Genomic DNA, 6,822 nt, shown 5'->3' on the forward strand with positions numbered 1-6,822 from the left:
TATAGGTCCTGGTTTAGCAAGGAAATTGACTCCAAAATGAGTAGTTTTGTTTGTGGACACAGTGCAGGGGTGGCTCCAGTGCAGGGGAAAGCATATGATCACCAACAGTCCTCAGATTTGGAGCTGGAAACTGCCAATGATCTGGTCTGTTCAGTTATCCATACCCCAAGCGAGTGAATCTTGTTTGCCATATTAGTACTATTCATTATTGTTTGTTGCCTAAATTAATTAGCCCCTTCTCTAAAAAAGCCAGCTCCCCATACCCCCCCCAGTCACAATTCTCTGGAGCCGTCGCTGACACAGTGCAGTGTTACACCACATTTGGTTACGCACGCGCGTGCACACACACACACACACACACACACACACACACACACACACACACACACACACACACACACACACACACACACACACACACACACATTCATTCATTCATTCAAGCTTGTGGAGTCAAGTGAAATCAAAGCCCTGTACAGACACCCAGTGGTTATGCATGTGTACTACATCTGTGCAGGGACATCACCTGATTAAACCAGTGCAGTCAATATTTGCGGCATGCAGCCATTCTGAATTCTACACTGTTAAATATTACCAGGATCTCACAATACTTTACATTATTATTTCACAATATAATACTGTATTCTGAATATTACTGTGTAATCACACCATCATCTGTGATAACACAACAAATGACTGTACTCTAAATTGTTATCAGGATTACACAACACTTTACAATATATCTCACAATAAAATATTGTGTTCAGAATGTTACTGTGATATCACAACAAATTACTTGTACTGTGCTGCATTGTGGGATTACATTTCAAATTTATATCCATTGTGAGAGGGAAAGCAGTGAACTGATGGTGAAGATGGAATTATGAAATTATGAAGTCAATTTCAATTCAAAGGAACTTTCAGAAGTCATGTGAAGTTCATAACATTGCTCTGATAAGGTAAGTCACGCTCTTTTTTTATCCCCTCCACCTTAATGACAACTAGTTGTGCTTTCGCGTGTGGTTCAGTCTTGCTCCAGCAATGTATGTGTGCTGCAGGCTCTGAAGCAGCACTGCTTCCCTGCTGACGTGCAGCCTATCGGCGGCAGAAACCACCCAAACACACCGGTGAACCGGCTTAGCGTACACACCGAGCGACGTGCGCCACTATGAGCTTGTATATCTGCTATTAGTTAAAGCGATGTGTGAGGGAAACACACATTTAAACTGTCGAGTTAAATGTGTCTTTCCCTCACAAACCGCTTCAACTAAATAGCAGATATACAAGCTCATAGTGGCGCGCGTCGCTCGGTGTATAGGCTACGCCAAGCCGTTTCACCAGTGTGCTTGTGTGGTTTCTGCCGCCGATAGGCTGCACGTCAGCGGGGCTTATTTATATCATGTCGGCTGCTTACTAGCTAGCGGACCGCGGTAGGGAACGTTCCCTGCCCGGTTCAATACGGCCGACGTGCGTGGAAGAACTCCCCGCGACGCACGAGTTACAGACCCACACGGGTCCATTTGGTTCCTATATCTATCATTTAGCTGTGGACCATCTGGAACTCCATCACTCGGACGCGATAATGACCGGACACTACTTTGAGAACCACAGACAATCCTTGTGTCACTTGCACCGGGGGAGGTTTTATGCTCCAGTGTGGCTAAAAGTTGCTGTTGTAAAAGCAACCGATCCACAAGCCAAGCGTCACGACAAATGGGAGCCTGTAGATCATTGGTTTTCAAAGTGAGGTACGGGACCCCGCAGGAGTCCTTCAGGGAGTTCCAGGGGGTCCCTGGCTAAATGATAACAGGTCCATTTTGTTCCATTTGTACATTCTGAGAGTTAAATTAACATATATCATCTCAGAGATAGAAATACCATTACATATGTCCTGGGGGTCCTTGAAATTAAAATGGAATCACTACAGAGCCTTCAAAATCTTCTCTTATGGGGGTCCCTGGCGTATATCTTTTTTTTAGCCTACCTGTGGTGTCCACTGCAGTAGGAGCTTAATTTCCGTAAAAAATCCCGTCATAAGTATAATGTCCTTAAATCTTTATGCATGGATTAAATGTATATATTTAATTGCCTACATTAAAACTTTGTTTTGACTTTGATGGAATCTCCTCGCCCAGTCGCCCCTCCCCTTTCCTCCACATGTGAGACATTATGGTCATTAGGGTGACATAGGGTGTTTTTTTCCCCTTAATATCATAATGTAAGCATACCTAGAAAATAATGTAAGTCAGAAAAATACTGGAATGTGTCTGAATAGAGATTTTATTTTTTATATTATCTTCATCAAATAATATTAAAGTAAAATAAACTGAACATTTTGGAAAGATTTCATTTCTTTTAAACTGTACCAAAACAGTACATGCCACAGAGTGATAAGCCACTCTGTGGGCATAAATAAATTGTGTGTGTGTGTGTGCGTGTGCGTGTGTGTGTGTGCGTGTGTGTGTGTGTGTGTGTGTGTGTGTATTGTGGAATGCATTTAGCATTTCACCTCTTAACAATATCACACGATGGGTATCTCTGTTCAGGTGATATAATGAAGGATGCTGTCCATTGAAGAATAAGATGGGACCACGTGATGGCTACTGCAACTTCAATCTGCAGTATCCTTCCTGAGGATGGCACTTGTACTCTGGAGTTTATCCAAAGGTATTATACTTATAGGCTACTGAAAATGTATTATACTGAATTTAACATTGCTAATAGAATTTGGCATAGAATAATACAAAGTAGATCTAATGTGATTGACAGATTGATTGAGGTTCTAGATAAGGTTTTAGAGGTCCTGGAGAGAGTTTGGTGTCAGCTTGAGATCTCTTGGGCATGGTCAATCATTGAGGTGGTTGTTGTCTTGTCTTATTTATTTTACAGCTGTGTGCCACAGCCACTGATGTGCAGATGACGGAGAAATTACCAAGCACCCCCTGCTTGATTGTCCAAGGTAGATCAAAATAAAGTGAGTTGTGTCACAGTTTGTGATGTTGCTGATCATTGAAATTCTACTCTTGTTCAATTAGCATTTCACCTCTACAATATCACATAATGGGTATCTCTTTTCAGGTGATTTAATGAAGTCTATGGCCTGGATGCTGTCCATTGAAGAGCAAGTGTGATGGGACAACACGATGGGATCATTATTGGATAGCTGTGGTTTTCGCGATCTACTACAACTTCAATCTGCTCCTGAGGATGGTGTGTGTACTCTGGATTGGAGGTATTGTAACACTGACATTGTACTGAAGCATTGTACTGGATTGCTTGCAACATTGATACTTGAATGTTACTTACTCTCAGTACTACTTTCTTTCTGTGGTGTAGGGAAGGGGTTTTCAAAGTGGGTGACAGGGTGCCGCGAGATCATTTGATAATATTTGAAATGTATTTATTTGGACAAATATTTAGTATCATTTAAACTTGAAGTACAGTTATTTTCAGTCAATTCTAACCAAAATGGCTATTATCTCAACGTTTTCCTCTCAACCTAATCACTTTTCACTAGTTTAGTACATTTTATGGATGATAAATACAAAACTAACGGTTTTGGACATAAAAGGTTTCCACCCGACAACGATGATATGCTATAAATATAAGGTGCTGGGAGTGAAAATTATAATGTAGGGGTGCTTCGGATTAAAAAGATATTTATGGGGTACCCTGAGACAAAAAAGTTTGGGAACCCGGTGTAGGGTTTACTTAAGGGAAAGGGGAACTGCTGCATGTGCCTTGTATAAACGATGCAATATATGTTTATGTGAAAGTAAAAGTTGTTGTCTTGTCTTATTGTTTACAGGTGCTTCATGGGCATTAACCCTGAGAGAGGCTCCAAATCGAAGAAGCGTGGCGTATCAACCCACACGTGAGCACACTTTTGAGACAACTTGTGGACTTTGAATGGTCGATGGTATTCAGGACTCCAATATGAGACACACTCATACGCATTTGAGAAAACTTGTGGACTTTGAATGGTCGATGGTATTCAGGACTCCAATATGAGACACACTCATACGCATTTGAGAAAACTTGTGGACTTTGAATGGTCGATGGTATTCAGGACTCGAATATGAGACACACTCATACGTGTTTCAGATGCCCTACTCTTGTTTGTCCAACTCCACCAGCCATTATTCTTATCTGGATATGTAAAATTGCCAATATTCTTTGCTGATGCCCTGTCACTTCATTCAGCAATGCTCGTCTCTTCTGTCTCGGCCTGCATGTTAGCAAGGTGCATACTGTAATCATTAGTTTGCTTTGTTCTTACCACTACTGTGTTGCTTTATACCTTCAGGACTTATGTTACTGAGTGCAAAGTTGAGGTGTACTTCACATACTTCGTGCCTGCTGAAGTGTGTTCATTTAACACACAGGAGGGTTGCCAGAGAGAACCAGTCACCATTTCTCCCCAAGTTGTGAAGGCAACCTCCATTTGTGTTATATGGACACATTTCACCTCTGTTCCAACTGGCATGAGGGTGAGTAGATGAGTTATTTTGCAGTTAAAGGAACAGTTCACCCAAAAGTGAAAATGTTGTATCTACTCACCACCATGCTGATACAAAGTCAGGTGAAGTTTTTTTTAGTCCACAAAATCACTCCTGGAGTTTCACAGGAAAACAGTGTTGCAGCCTCCTAAATAACTAAAGTCTATGACAACCAGTTTTCAAACTGGCCTCCAGACACCAGACCAAACTCCAGGAGTGTTTGTAGACTTAACACTTCTACTGAGTAAAAGGCTTCATGTGTGGTTCTTCTTTGTCCATTTGAAATGTTGCACTTTGTATTGGAATTGTACAATAAAAAGTTTAAATGAATGAAGTTGTTTTTCCTTTCTTTTTTTCTTTTAGCATGTTTGTGTATGTATGGTAAAATCACAGTTAAGGCCCATTCCCACTGAGCCAGATAACAGATAAAAAAATCTCTTTCTTCAGATATTTTTCCATTCAAAGTGGATGATAGATAGTTAGATACAGATAAAACAATATCTGTCACAGATAAAATAAATATCTGTGGCAGATATTTTTTATCTGTATCTACCATCCACTTTGAATGGAAAAATATCTGGAGAAAGAGCTTTTTTTTATGTTATCTGGCCCAGTGGGAATGGGCCTATGAATTCAAATGTACAATATTTTACTGTATTAGATACAATTTACTGTAAATTTACAGTAAATTACTGCCTACTGAGCTGCCTTACATTCACAGTAATAGTGTAAAAATACAGGCAACTACTGTAATATCACAGTAAATAACTGCAATACATACCGCTAAATCACAGTAAATTACTAACATTTCACAGCTGTGAAATTACAGTAATTTACTGTGCAATATTTACTGTGAAAATTACTGTGAAAGTAATGCAATTATTATCCAGTAATTTACTGTAAATTTACAGCGAATTATTTTACAGTGTAATGTGATATATGAATCATTAATAATGAATGTACGTAGAGTAAAAGATATCTGCAGAAACACACACATCTTTGGCCTATTGCTGGTAGGCACAATCTCTTCTCAGCAAAGCAAGTCATTGCCATTTAACAGTCTAGTGTTGTATCATGTCATGGTGCGTTGGCATGTATGTGCTATTTTCACAATCTTTTTTTTTTTTATGTTGCCTATAATCATAATGCACGGTCGATAACAGGAAGGCCGGTCAGCCTGAGAGTAAGATACCTGTTGCTATACTGTGGTTACCATTTGACCGGGTTCAACCCAACCCTGAACCTGGTTGGCCCGGTCGGGCTATTTGCATCACCACTGTCTGAGCTCATATGGATATGAGCTCTGTGCCCTCAGGATGTCCTCCTCGGCTGTCCTTTATTCGAGCAGATTGAATGTGATGATGCACTCATCCAGGATGTCAGCCAGCCAGAACTAGCTTCTGAACATCTGTGCTTGGTCTCCTTATGCAGTCCAAATTCCAAATCTGTATTATCGTGCATGACCACAGTGGAGACAGCAGGTTGGGGCTGTCAGGCTGCCGTATCGATAAGGGCCTGACATGTCATTCAGCTTGCAGTTATGATACGGTGTCCCTCCCAACTTACTCCGGGCAATAGAGACCATGCAGGAACATGGGCCAAAGTGGTGACCCCAGACGGCAACAGTGAGGAGTTTGACATCCTGGTACTGCAAGGAGACACCCTATAGCTCCATTCCTCTTTGTCATAGTCCTGGACTACGCGCTCAGGAAGGCCATCAGTGGACGAGAGCAGGATCATGGCCTCATTCTTACACCAAGGAGGTCAAGATGACACCTTGCGACAGACATGGACTACGTGAATGACAAAATGACTCCAACCACGTGGAGCAAGCACAGGAGCTCTTGGGCAGAGTGGAGTCAGAGTGTGCCAAGGTTGGCCTTCGGCTGAATACCAAGAAAACTGAGGTGCCAAACGGAACATCCACCTCTGACAACAACAGCCTGCTCATGGGTCAACTCAACAGAGCAAGATCTTAAAGCGAGGAAGGCACTTGCATGGAGGGCCCTGAATGGCATGGTCAGTGTATGGAACTCCAACCTCCCCCGACAAATCAAACTTTCAGCTTCTTCTATGCAATGGTAGAGTTTGTCTCTCTATCCACAAGTTTCCAACATCCCATTGTGCATTGCGCAGAAGGCTTTGATTGATTGATTGATTGAAGAATTTATTGGAAGTTTGCAATAGAAAAAAGTACAGTTTCATGACAGTACAAATCACTGGTACAAGGTCAACTAAAAGGAGATCCTAGAAAGCCGAGGCTTATTTCCACAGGAACCACACTTTAAGTATCTCATAACATTGAAAGACAGACGGATAGAAC

This window comes from Nannobrachium achirus (genome assembly GCF_963921795.1).
Source record: "Nannobrachium achirus genome assembly, chromosome: 7".
NCBI lineage: Eukaryota > Metazoa > Chordata > Actinopteri > Myctophiformes > Myctophidae > Nannobrachium > Nannobrachium achirus.